At 44.5% G+C, this 13,383-nt stretch overlaps 1 long non-coding RNA gene across 1 annotated transcript; it reads right to left on the minus strand.

Annotated features, from left to right (window-relative positions):
* Nucleotides 1–3,894: 3,894 nt before the first annotated feature.
* On the minus strand, nucleotides 3,895–13,383 carry LOC133377643 (uncharacterized). Its single transcript, XR_009760759.1, has 2 exons — nucleotides 13,197–13,383; nucleotides 3,895–5,509 (listed from the first exon to the last, which is right to left on the minus strand). It is a non-coding gene; the product is annotated as an uncharacterized LOC133377643 (long non-coding RNA).

Genomic DNA, 13,383 nt, shown 5'->3' on the forward strand with positions numbered 1-13,383 from the left:
ACCTCTGGAAATACAGGGGATTCCTGACCGTGGGAGGGAAGCCCATACAACACTTATCCCTAGTGCAGAAGCTCCTGGATGCAGTGCAGCTGCCGACCGAAGTGGCGGTCGTACATTGCAGGGCACACACGAAGGAGCAAGATCCAGTGACTTTGGGCAATGCTCTAGCTGACCAGGTGGCTAAGGAAGCAGCCCTACTGCCGCTCGCCCTCCCCACGCTAGCCCTCGTTACTGATGACTTCCGCCCAGCAGACAGCACCTGCGTGACCACCAAAGAGGTACAGAAATGGGAAGCGCTGGGAGCCAACCACTGCAACAGCTTATGGATCATGCCCGACGGAAGAGCATGTCTTCCTCACTCCTCTTACCCAGTGGCAGCGGCTTGGCATCACCAAAAGGGGGGCATTACGGGACTCATGCCCTAGTAGACACAGTCACAAGATACTGGTACGCCCCCAGGCAGCATGTACAGCAGTTGTGAAAGCATGCCACCTATGCCAAGCAAACGGACCAGCTCGGCCCAATAGGGCACCGAAAGGGGGGCACCCGAGAGCCGCTGCCCCCTTCCAACACCTACAGATGGATTTTGTAGACCTACCAAAGGCCATGGGTAAGAAGCATCTTCTTGTAATCATTTGCACCCTCACCTCATGGGTGGAGGCCTACCCCACAACCAACACTACTGCCCTAACCGTTGCGAGGCTCCTCCTAAAGGAAGTCATTCCCAGGTTCGGAGTGCCTGAAACTATCGACTCGGACCGAGGGACACACTTCACAGGGCAAGTACTGACCCATGTAGAAGAGGGATTAGGCATTTCTCCCCTCCTACACACCCCTTACCACCCCCAGTCTTCAGGTAAGACCGAGAGACAAATTCAGGAAATTAAGACATATTTGTCTAAATACACACAGGAAACAGGGTTAAAGTGGCCACAGGTGCTTCCTCTTGTATTGTTTCACATGCGTACTCGGCCCACCAGGGCTCTGGGGTTGTCACCGTATGAATTGGTATTCGGGCATCCGCCCTCCAAGGGTGGGGCCTTGCCAAATCCAGATGTTTCCCTTCTGGGGGGGAACCACATGACAACTTCTCAATTTCTTTCCTTACATAGCAGGTTGCAAGAGCTGTGGTGCACGGCCCGGTACTCGCAGACCGTTCCGCTGGAGGAGCAGGTCCATCCATTTCAGCCCGGAGACATCGTGTGGGCCAAGAAGTTTACCCAGTCAACTCTGCTCCAGCCGAGATACACGGGTCCACACCAAGTTTTGCTAACTACCCAGTCGGCAGTGTTCCTTGGAGGGCCAAAAGTCGTGGATCCACCATTCACATGTCAAGCCAGCCATGACGGATTTCAGCCCTCCTGTCGAGCCAGACCCCAGTCCCGGAAAAGAGTCGGAGCTGCTCACCTCGGAAACCCGGATAGTGCCGAAGTTGCATTTACGACGAGATCCAGTGACTGATTTGTGGGCACCCACCACCGTTCCCTTCCGTGACGCAGAGCCATGATAGACAGCAGCCACCTCCTGGCTCCGAAAGCAGTGACTCTGACTTTCCTCATGTATGCAGGACTGTTTTCAGTTACACCCCTCTGTTGCCCGGACGGAATAAAGATTTGTACCACACCTGATTATAACATGCCCCCGGCAGGGACCCAAATGGGACTCCCTGACCCAAAGGTCCCAGGAGAATGTCCCGACCCATACATGTATCGCATCTTTCAGACGCACAACCAATCCTTTGTTGTTGATATTGCCGGATGGAAAACCAGGTGTCAGAAAGCAGCAGTGGTGTTCCAGCACAGGTACTTGGGCCCTGAAGTTACACACTGTGTGCAGGCGGAAGTGGCATGGGCGGTCCATTTGGCCCTGGGTTGTGTTAGGCCAAGGGGACTAGCCAGATATTCTCCTTGCCCTACAAACATGGATGCCTTCTCGGTGGTTCAGGAATATGCCATGTTTACCTATAGGGAGAAAGGAGCTCCCAAACCAAAGTATTGCATTGGGCTAGAACATACCACATGTTACAACATCTTGAGGGAGGTAAGAGAGAAGGGACTCACGGCCAGATACCAGTCTTCCCCGGAGGAACCCACCTTTGTTTATCAACCCTCGCCACCTCCTCCAGTCTATCAAGGAGATAGCTGGAAGGCCAATGTCTTCCTCTCCCTTTTAGAAGCCACGGCACCAAAAAACGGCACATGCTACGTGTGTGCACACACACCCACACACGGAGCGGCAGAAGTCCCCCTAATAGGCACACCTCTCTCCCTTGAAGAGATCCCCACTTTTTTGCGATGAATGCCCGCCAAAGAATTGGATGGGCCCTTGGAAACCAGCGGCCCATTACAGGGGGAAATTTGCATAAGCAGCAAGCCAAAGGCTTATTCTGGTATGCACTGCCGTTTCACTATAAGCCAACTGGAGCCAAATAAATGGGAATCTTCAACGATACTCATTTTCTTAATGCAGGTCTCCTGAAAAACACCACCTGGCTGCAGGCATGGTACACATTTTTGTCCCAAGATTCCCCCAACCTGGAATTATTCCCTTTCTTGTTTCATCTACAGACAAGACCTACCCCGAAAGGTCTCTGGTGGCTGTGCGGTCATCAGGCACTACGAAATCTGCCAAAAGGAGACAGTTGGACCTGCACCTTGGGGAGGGTGGTCCCTGGACTCCACGTAACAAATAACCCCCCGGTGGCCCGACATCGAAACCGGAGAAAGGCAGGGGAAGCGGTGCTCAGGGGCCTCTTTCCACAGTATGGGGCAGGGCAAAACTATATGGACTTAATAAAATTGTCCAATTCCTTTGAGGATTTCCTAAATGACACCACAGTCTCCATCAGGGACCTGACCAATGAACAGGGGCAAATTAGAACGGTTGCCCTCCAGAATAGGTTAGCCATAGACTACCTGTTGGCAAGTTCAGGCGGCATATGCGCGTTAATTGGAACTGAATGCTGCACATCCATCACTGACACAAAAGCTGATGTTTTGCAACATCTAAACCACCTTGATAAGGTGTATAACGATGTTGAAAAAATCAAGGAATCTTCCCTCCTTCCTAATGTCGCTGAGTGGTTTGACAGCTGGCCCAGCTGGCATAAAATACTGACTTACATCATCTTTGGAATATGCGCTATAGCTGTTTGCTGTTGTTGCATCCAATGTTTGCCTAGCCTTTTTTCCACGTTCTCCATTTGTTGCGCCAAGTGCACTGCGGCATGTCTAAAAAAGCTTCTTTCGGTAACGGAGTTGGCTTTACAAGATATGACTTTTCGCTTAATGTATGAGGCGCCATGGCCGGAGGAGGATGAAGCAGCTATCTATTAGACGCAGGACGTCTAATAGCGCTGGAAGGGGGGAATTGTTGGGACAATGTCAGGGTAAGGCCTCAGTTAAGTCTTAACCCAATGGCACAACAAAACAGTAGAACCAAAGTTACAAAGCATCATGGGCCCAACTGGCAGGAAAGCACTCTTTAAGTTTCGTTTCTTCACTGTGGGAACGTACGTGATATGGTGCCTGCCAGGCTGCAACAATGTTCCGGACAAGATAATCATTCAGCTGTCCTTGACTGTTTTATTTTCCTGTACTCTGTGTATTCTCACCCCCTTTCATGCCATGCTGTTTTCCTCCATAATAAATGACTACAGTCTCCCCCAATGTGTCAATATCCCTTTAGAAGTATGTAATAGAATATTCCTTGAGGATAGTTCTCAGGGCCATATGTATCTCTTTGTATATGTGTCTTTCGTTTATGGTGCCCCAAAGTGTTACTTCACCCCAACATACCATTCCTTATCTCAGGATGAGATGGACATGGGTTCTGATTTTCAAAGAGAAACTTCCTGACTTTGATATGTAGCAAGTGATATGTAGCTTAGGCCTGTTACTTTTCTCTTGTTTTAGTTACATTTTGTTTATTGATAGTACGTTTCAGAATACTATATATTGTCATGCTGAACAATAAAGAGTTGCTCTCATCCTTGCCAGGCTGTTGTGCCCGTGTGAGTGTGAAAGCCCTTTTTGATCAAGAAGTTGTCTGTGTCTTACTTGATATCTGGGTGGCTCTTAGCCAAATGAATAATTAGGATTCTATCTCAGCTCGCACTCCTGCCCGGGTGCTTTGAGGTGAGCAGTGGGCATTCTTTGCCATTTGAAATTTCCTCAACACATCCTTCCCTGATAATGTCTCCAATACATATTTCTTCTGGTTCTCTATCAGCTAGGTTTAAAGCCTCAAATATGTTCCTTATTTGATCTTTATATTTTTCTGGGATGTTATTTAAATTGTGTTTTGGCATTTTGATTGCTTTGTTGTTCTTCTCTGGCTTTACTCTGACTTTTCAATATGACCACTTCATGATCTGTACCACAGTCTGCTCCTGGTCTTGTTTTTGCAGAAAGTATGAAACTTCTCCATTTGCTGCTACCAATTATATAATCAATTTGATTCCTATATTGACCATCTGGTGATGTCTCTGTGTACAGTCGTCTTTTTGGTTGCTCAAAGAATGTGTTTGCAAGAAACAAATTATTGGCTTCACGGAATTCAGTCAGTCTTTCTCCTGCTGCATTTCTATCTCCTAAGCCCCATTTCCCCACAATTCCTAGTTCTTCTCTGTTCCCTAATTCCAGTTCCCCATGATTCTCAGCACATCTTCTTTTGGTGTGTGATCAATTTCTTCCTGTACTTCTCCATAAAATCTCTGATTCTTGTTCTTCTGTGTTTGCGGTTGGAGCATAGACTTGGATGGTGAGTGGCAGTATATGTTACTTTTATTATTCCTCTCTCCTCCCAGGAAGCACAAACCCACTCAGGCTGTCTCTAGTGACTCTTTCATATTGTTACATATTGTGAAGAGTAAAGACTGGGCACATGTTCAGTCTCACCATTTCCAGGGTGGTGAGAGACAGAGGGAGTAGTTCATTCTACTGGAGTGAGAGGGACCCATTGACCCAACATGTAACTGTGCCCTGCTTGGGAGACCAGAGGGAGGGATGTGGGGTTGTGTCTGATAAATGTATATTGTGTCAAGGAAAGGGGGGTGAAGAGTATGTGTGCCATCCCTATGGTGGTTGGTAGAGGGTGGTAAGGAGGTGGGACACAGAGGGGACAAGGAGGGCTAGCTACATCAAAGCTATTGCTTCATCTTCTTGACCTCCTGAATTTCAGAATCTGGGATGCCGGTCAACTGATCCCCTACTCTGTTGTTGATAAAAGCCAGGTTTGCCCAGAGTAAACCATCCATCACACATGGTATGATCACGCATGAGAGGGCCACCCTGGAGTGTATAACAAGGTCTGGGCAGCTGGGCTGTATGTCTCTGTGTTAACCCAGCTGTGTCCCCTGATTCCTGAATGCTCTGGGGAATTTTCTGAATGACATGGCTGCTGCTCCTGTCCAGGCTCTTCTGACACAATGGAATGGTGAGATGCATAGAGCCATTTGGGACGATTGCTTCTGAGTTCCCTTCTCTTTGCTGTAGTGCATGCCAGTGACCTGTAATGGGAATGCTGATGGTTAGAGTTGTTGGCATCAAGGAGGTAGCCCGTATTTGTCCCCCATTTTCATCCAGATTCACTATTTCTGGGGAAGGTCTCTGTTTTTTAAAAAACCTTTTGCCTAGGACCCATTTAAAATATTAAAACCCCTTCCAGGAAGCATCTAGATCCATCTGTCTCCCTCTCTCTGTTTGTGGGGAAGGCCTTAAATCAGTGGTAGAGCATTTGTTTTGCATGCAAGAGGTGCCCGGTTCTCTCCCTGGCCTCTCCATGTAGGGACTGGGAGTATCTCCTGTCTGAAACTCTGGAGAGTTGCAACCAGTTAGTGAAGACAGTACTGAGCTAGATGGACCACTAGTCTGACTGAGTATACAGCACCCTCCCCTTCACACACACACACACAAACACACACACACACTAAGCATTGCTCACAGCAATGAGGAGAGTTAGAGTGTTGTTTTTAAACATCAATAACTGGTGATTAAAGTTGCTTCTCTACTTTCTCCTTCGAGAGAGATTTCACAGCATTGCCCACAGGGACTATGTGTAAAAAACAGCTCTGTGGACAGAGCTGTCCCCTCCCTTAATTCTTCACTCCCCAGCCCCCCTCATTTCTTTTCCATGTGAAAAGCAATAAACCTAATGTAAGCCAAGGAACCATTTGCTAGAGGGCTTGGGATGCTCACCAATAAATTCGGATATTTGCTCTGAGTTGCTGGCTTGCTCTTAGCTTCGAGGCCTTTAGCTGACAAAGATATCTTTTGATTCTTCTCGAGCACAGCCGAAAGGCACTTCCCCCAGCTTTGCCCTTCTGCTTCTCCTCAGCATGATTGGGAGAGAATGTATCTCTTTGTCATCTCAAGCTACTGGAGGTATGGCATACAAAGATCGGCAAGCACCCCAGAGGTGCTCCCCCTATAGAAGGCCTTGCTAGCCAGCCCGAGATAACTCCATCATGAGCTCTGCCTGTGACTTTGGTCCTCTGCTTGATCCTCAGTTTCTCTGACTCCTGTTATATGTACCAGTAGGGCGGAAGGATATGCCCAATTTGCTTCTCTCTGTTTCTCATTTTTCCAATCTCAAATTGAGTTCTCCAGATTTCTGCAGTAATTTGAATTTTTTTTACAAACAGATCCTCATGAAAGTTCTTCAGCATTGTCGTTTGAATTTCTCCTAATAAACACATTTCTGTATTCAGTGTTGACTAATCAACACATTTTTGCCAGCAATTTCCCATAATATAATGCATTATGTATGCTATTTTCACTACTAGATTCACCTTTATGCATACATCTTCCAAATATATACATTTTTGTAAACATTCTTTGGCTGGAGAATTGCATTGCAAAATTTGGATACCTTCAGAAACCTCTTGACTAAAATAGTATCCTGTAGAAAAGTAAGAGTCACATCTGTTACTCGACCCACCTTTGTCTCTGGCCCCAGCCCATTAGTGGATGTGGCCCCTGGAAGGATGACTGGAAGGGAATGTGGCCCTTGGGATGAAAAAGCTTCTCTACCCTGGCATAGTCCATGGGCCCCTCCTCCCTCCTGTTATCTACCAACATCCTGTTTCTCCCTTTGCCACTTTATCTCCTCCCCCCATCTGAGTCTCTTTGGGTCTCTCTCTTCTCCACCTCTATCCTGTTTCTCCCTCTTCCATTACCTGGTCCCATCCCTTTGTCATCCAGTCAGCTGCTCTGTCAAGGAAGAAAAAGAGTAGAAACCCACCATACATTTAAAGCACATAGCTTACCACCAAGAATCCTGGGAACTGTAGTTTACTCCTCACAGAACTACAATTCCTAGCACCCACAACCAAACACAGTTCCCAGGATTCTTTATGGGAACCCATGTGCTTTAGCTGTATGGTGCGTTGCATACACAACCTAAGGGCTTATCCACATGGGAGCATTACTTCCTACTAAAGATGCTGTTTTTATCTCCACAGTAAAGATGCTGTTTTTATCACCACAGTAAGGGCTCAATGCTAGCTGCAAACACAATGTTTTCTATGTACACTGAGGTGAAGGATCAATCAAGCAGTTTCCTAATGACCAAGCCCTCTAATTTAACATTTCTACTCCCTCTGGTTGCTTGACAAAAAAGCATGCTGCAATGGGTTCCTTTTAAACACAAACCCGGAAGGGTGAATATGTGTTTGCCCTAGTAGGGTACAGCTGAAATACAAATTTTTGTTTGAGCAGTGTTGTGCTTTTGTGCACAAGTTAGTGGAAAAAAGAAAATAGGCACCATCTGCAGCAACCTAAAAAGGACTAGCAGAATGGAGGATAGCAGCCAGAAGTTGATTGTCAGCCTAGAGAAGATATAATGAAAGAGGGAAGAGGAGGGTGTGGGCATGGAGAAGGAAACAATTGACCCAACAAAAAGCATCAAAGCAAAGTGTCTGCAAGCACTAGAGAAATGGAATGAAGAGGTTTTTTTCTTCCCTTTTCATATTAGCTTCTGTTTGATGGTAACATCATGTGAACCATGTGAGTTAAAAGGAGATGTGAGTAGCACCAAACTCACAGTAACCCACCATGTAGATGAGCCCTAAGATATAGCTGAATGAGATTCTAATGGGGGGAATCTGAATTTATGTACGCATTTATTATTTACAGCATATCTTCCAAAGACCAAGGCTCTCTCCATTGTTTTCAATAATAGTAAAATATAAACATATACCTGTACCTACGAGTAAGCAGTGGTGGGTGCTGGAAAATGGTGTAATGTGCACAAAAGCAGGACTGCAGCTGAACGTCAAGAAGACTTAAGTAACGATAACAGAAGATTTATGTAACTTTAAAGTTGACAACGAGAACATTGAACTTGTCAAGGGTTATCAATACCTCGACACAGTCATTAACTAAAATGGAGACAACAGTCAAGAAATTAGAAGGCTAGGGCTGGTGAGGGCAGCTATGAGAGAGCTAGAAAAGATCCTCAAACGCAAAGAGGTATCACTGAACACTAAAGTCAGGATCATTCAGACCATGGTATTCCCGATCTCTATGTATGAATGTAAAAGTTGGACAGTGAAAAAAGGGATAAGAGAAAAATCAACTCATTTGAAATGTGGTGTTGGAGGAGAGGTTTGAACATACCATTGGCTGCGAAACAGACAAATAATTTGGTGTTGGAACAAATTAAACCAGAACTATCACTAGAAACTAAAATGAAGAAACTGAGGTTATCATACTTTGGACATGAGAAGACATGATTCACTGGAAAAGACAATAATAGTGGGAAAATCAGAAGGGAGTAGAAAAAGAGGAAGGCCAGACAAGAGATGGATTGATTCCATAAAGGAAGCCACAGACCTGAACTTACAAAGTCTGAACAGGATGGTTCATGACAGATGCTCTTGGAGGTCTTCATAGGGTCGCCGTAAGTCGCAATTGACTTGAAGGCACATAACAACAACAAAAGAAGCAGAACCTTGCAGCAAAATGTACTAAAGGTCTTCAGTGTTTTCAGACCTGGTACCTATCGGTTCGTGGTAACAGCTTCTTCAGGTTCTTGTACCCCAAATTGTGTTATTGTTCCTAAGAACAATGGTTCCCTTTGTGAGTAAGCAAGGCCTTATGAAAGAGTCTCCAATACCTTTCTTAGTATTATAGGAAAGACAACTTATTTTGAAGAAGAGCTAGCAAGAACAACCATGAATGATACAACTCTATTTTATTTATCTATCCCTAATACAGAAAATACCTTCCCTAAGAATGATTAAAAGAGCACTGATCAGTGTGATGTTCCTATATTAATGTATATATGGTAAGTGTTGTTGTTTAGAAGATACATGGTAAGTGGAGTGAAAGAGGAGGGGGAGTGAATGGGCAGTAGAATGCTAGATGATTGGCTGAGTGTTTAAAATGGCTGAACGTATAAAAGGAAGAGTGAGAGTGGAATCTGGGGGGAGAAGAGAAAGAGTGGGTTGTTTGGTGGGTTTGAGAGAGTGGTTTGCCAGGAGAGAGTGGAGAAGGAGGGGGGTGGAGTTTGGATTAGTATTGAGTAAAACCATATGCTTATGTGCCTTAAGAAGAAATCTTGTTAATCTTGTTAGCTTTGTTATCTTTAATAAATACTTAATTTGGTTTACCAAAGGCCTGATCCTTGGGTGGGGTTTCACAGACCAGAAGGGAGGGTAAGGTAATGACCAAGGCTGAAGGGAAACTGTAACAAATGGCGGCAGCGGTGAAGAGAATAACAATACCAGTATTCAGAGTCTCTGGGAATACTAGTATTAGGACGTGACTGGTGGTTGCCTAGCAGGGGGATCTGTTGAGATCTGTGCTAGAGCAGGGAGAGAAACAATAAAAAAGGACAGTCCGGACTGGTGGAGTCCCTGGTGGTGCCTAGTGACAGGCAGTAGCTACGCGCAGGTAGGAACCTGACAGGGAGAGCCAGGGAAGGGCGTCACAATCAGGTCTTACAATATAAAAGTATACCTTACCAAGCCTGGGTCTCCATCTCGCAACCAAGTTAGAGAGCACCCTTACAATCTAAAAAGCTCCTTGTATACTCTTCTCCCCTGTCTAAAAGCCACCTCAACATAATAACTTGTCACTACATAGTGCTAATAATATTCCTATAAAAAGTGGTTAATAAGACATTGGTTTCTCTACCTACTAAGCCATCAAACCACTAAACCATATGCTCCTGCTATGTATGTTTGAGACATTCCAAATCTAGGATTTGTATTGGGGAGAATCACAATAGTTCCTGGGGTGTGTGTCTGCTTAACCCATGCCTGCATCTCTGATCTTTTTACTGGCTTATTTATTAAAGCAGGACAAGTTTCAGACATATTTTTACCACTCTCCCGTGACACCGGTAACCCAAATAGGTATGATGGCCTCACTCCTTATTTATTTACTTTTTTTACCATGGGTTGTATTCGGCTCGCTATTACTCACTGAAATTAATGGACCTAAGTTAGTTTCACAAAAATCCATCAGTTTTTTGTGTGCATTTTCCACAACAAATACAGCCAATTTTCCTCAATATTGTTTTAGGATTAGGGGTTTCATTTGGATGATGCCTGTGAGTTCCCTTTCAGCATGTCATTTTGTCTATTTAGTTGTTGAACTTGATCTACATGGTTGAAGACCTGAAGGAAAGCAATGTGTTGCCATAAAAAAAGGGTATCCCTCTCCAACTCACCTGGTTGGGGCAAGAGGGGACTTTTATGTTAGGCTGGGGAGAAGCTAGAAAGACAGAGGCTTGCCTCCCTCTCTGGGCTGAATCCAGAGCTATGACTGACTCAGTGAACAGAATCAATCCACATTGAAACATTGTTATATTTTCTTATTGTACATGATATGCCATTGCCATGTTTATAAAACTTGACTTCCAAATCCATTTTACAACCGTTTTCATTGACAAAGAAAAACAGTATTTAATTGCAAATGTTTGTTAGTGGGCCACTGACTCCATTAAAAAAAAGTGTAGGTTTAAAGTCTAACTTGCCTGTAAATCAGATTTGAAACTAGCCAGGAAATTTTAAACATAATACTTGTTTAATTTTTTAAAAAAAATTGAACTATGTTGTTTCTATGTTTTAAACAGTCTGGCAATAAAGATATGATTTTTAAGCAAGTTTAACTTTCAACATACACTTACAATCTCTTAAAATTAAGTCAGTGGCCCTCTATCAAACATATGGATTTTAATATTTCTCCTTGTTACTGATTCCCTAAAACAGTCCTGATGGCTCAATTGATTAAACTATATTACAGAAAAAAAGAAGAAAGAAATCCCAAAACCAACCTAATGTTGTGTGTGTGGGGGAATCTTCCTTACCTCAACAGCAGTGTCTAGCTATACCCCCAAAATGAAGTACAATTTATACATGACAGTTGTCAAAGGGAACTGTTTCTCAGCCATCTATCACATCTCCACTGTCAGCTACTGGACTGTGTTTGTCTTGGTCCAGCTGTGTTGAACCCCTGGGTGTCTCCAGACTAAGACTATAGGGGCTCTGTCCCCTGATCACTCTGCTCACGACCCCCTTGCCACCACTCTATGGTAAACCCCTAGACTTTCCCCTTCCCACCCCATGCAACTGCTAAGCCCAAAATGCAGCATTTATCTGGGAGTGAATCTTGTTGCACTCAATGGGACTTACTTCTGAGAAGACACATGTAGGATTGCACTGGCATTCATGGAAAAATGAGTCTGTCTGGGGAGTGTCATTTCTGTATTTGAAATTGCCACCAGACATTTTTATGCAGCATCACTCTCATGTACCTTCATTGATAACATTAAACTCAAAAAAGGCACTAATGTCAGGCCCTGTCGTATGATGGATTGTAAGGGATGTTTGGGTGCATCATTTAGGGTGACACAAAGCTTATTGTGGGGAGCTCACCCCTAGTTCCTTGTAGGGAACACTCCCTTGCACATGCGAGTGCATGATTTGTAGTGGCCCAAATACTTAGGAGGACAACCAGGATTTGGCAAGCAGAAGAAATCCCAGTCTGGGGAAAAGGAAACCAAAGACATTTGCTCAACAGAAAGACACACTGGCGGTTGGACTTGACCACATTTCTGTTTCACAGGGAAACGAAGTACTGCAAACTTTTCCTTCCTAGCTGTCCAAATCCGCCTGCTTCAGCCCGATGGAAACAGGAGGGCAGATATCACATAGGGGGGGTTCTTTTATGTTTTTTCAAGGACGATGGGCTCCTTTGATCCACACATCAGCCAGATCATGGGGAAGTTGTCCTCTTTGTTAGTGTTGCATTGTTGTTCTCTGCTTCTTCTTTCACCAATTAGTATAAGGACGATGGAGAGAGGGATGGTGAGGGGAGTGGAGGAGGCCAAGGCAGCAACAGGCCCAGCAGCAGTTCCGGTGAGATTTGGGCTGGGGCTGGGAAGGTCTTTGGACAGTTGAAACAAATTCTCCAGAGATTTGGCAAAACAAAGAAGAAAGGTTGTTGATAATTTAAGAGATTGGTTTCCAACCCTTTCTCCCACATTGATCACTTGAACATTGCTGAGGATCTTGTTTTTCCTTCCATATGTAGCAATTGTTATGCACAGTGCTAAATATCTTTAACTGCATTTGTATTGCACCTTTCAGATGATGTATTTTGATGCAGCACAATTTGAATTCCATGGAATTCCTTATAATTCAAATGGTAACTTCCTCTTCACAGATGGATCACAGATGACCTGAATGAAGCTTGTGGACCACTGGTGGTCCATGGACTATAGGTTGGGAACCCCTGATTTAAAACATACACCCCATTATTCCATATTTCCCTAATTTTACAGTTGGCTACAGCTGAGGGGCAGAAGGCAGAGCCTGAAGCAGAAGAAGGGGAAGATACTGGCAGCTTAAGGAATGAGAAGAACACAATGGCAAAAGGGTTGAGGAAAGGAGTGATGGATGAAGCAGGCAATCTATCAAAGAGGTGTGAGACAGACAAAAGAAAGAGAGCTGCTCTATAATACACTCTATAACATAATGCATACTTAGTGGAATAATTTGTAGAGATTGGTCTATGCAATAAAAAGGGTCATCCTGGCGTATCGGAAGTGTTGTCTACATCATCATCAACATCATCATCATCATCATCACTTATATCCTCCCAGGATCTTACTTTGCCCAAGGACACCAAATACAGGAAAATCTCTGTCATAGCAGTGTCAGAAGAACAAGCTAATTTGATACTTACGTTACATTTAGAGGTGACTCTCTGAAGAAGTAGAGCAAGGTCTTTGCATTGGGCTATCATTTATATATGTCAGGGCACTGTTGAGAAATGTATGCTCTCCATTAAACATTAAACAGATCGAAGGAGAACTGATATTGATCAGGAGTTGCATTATCCTGACAATGTGACAACAACTTTAATGGTTCAC

Source organism: Rhineura floridana, chromosome 2 (genome assembly GCF_030035675.1).
Source record: "Rhineura floridana isolate rRhiFlo1 chromosome 2, rRhiFlo1.hap2, whole genome shotgun sequence".
Classification (NCBI taxonomy): Eukaryota; Metazoa; Chordata; class Lepidosauria; order Squamata; family Rhineuridae; genus Rhineura; species Rhineura floridana.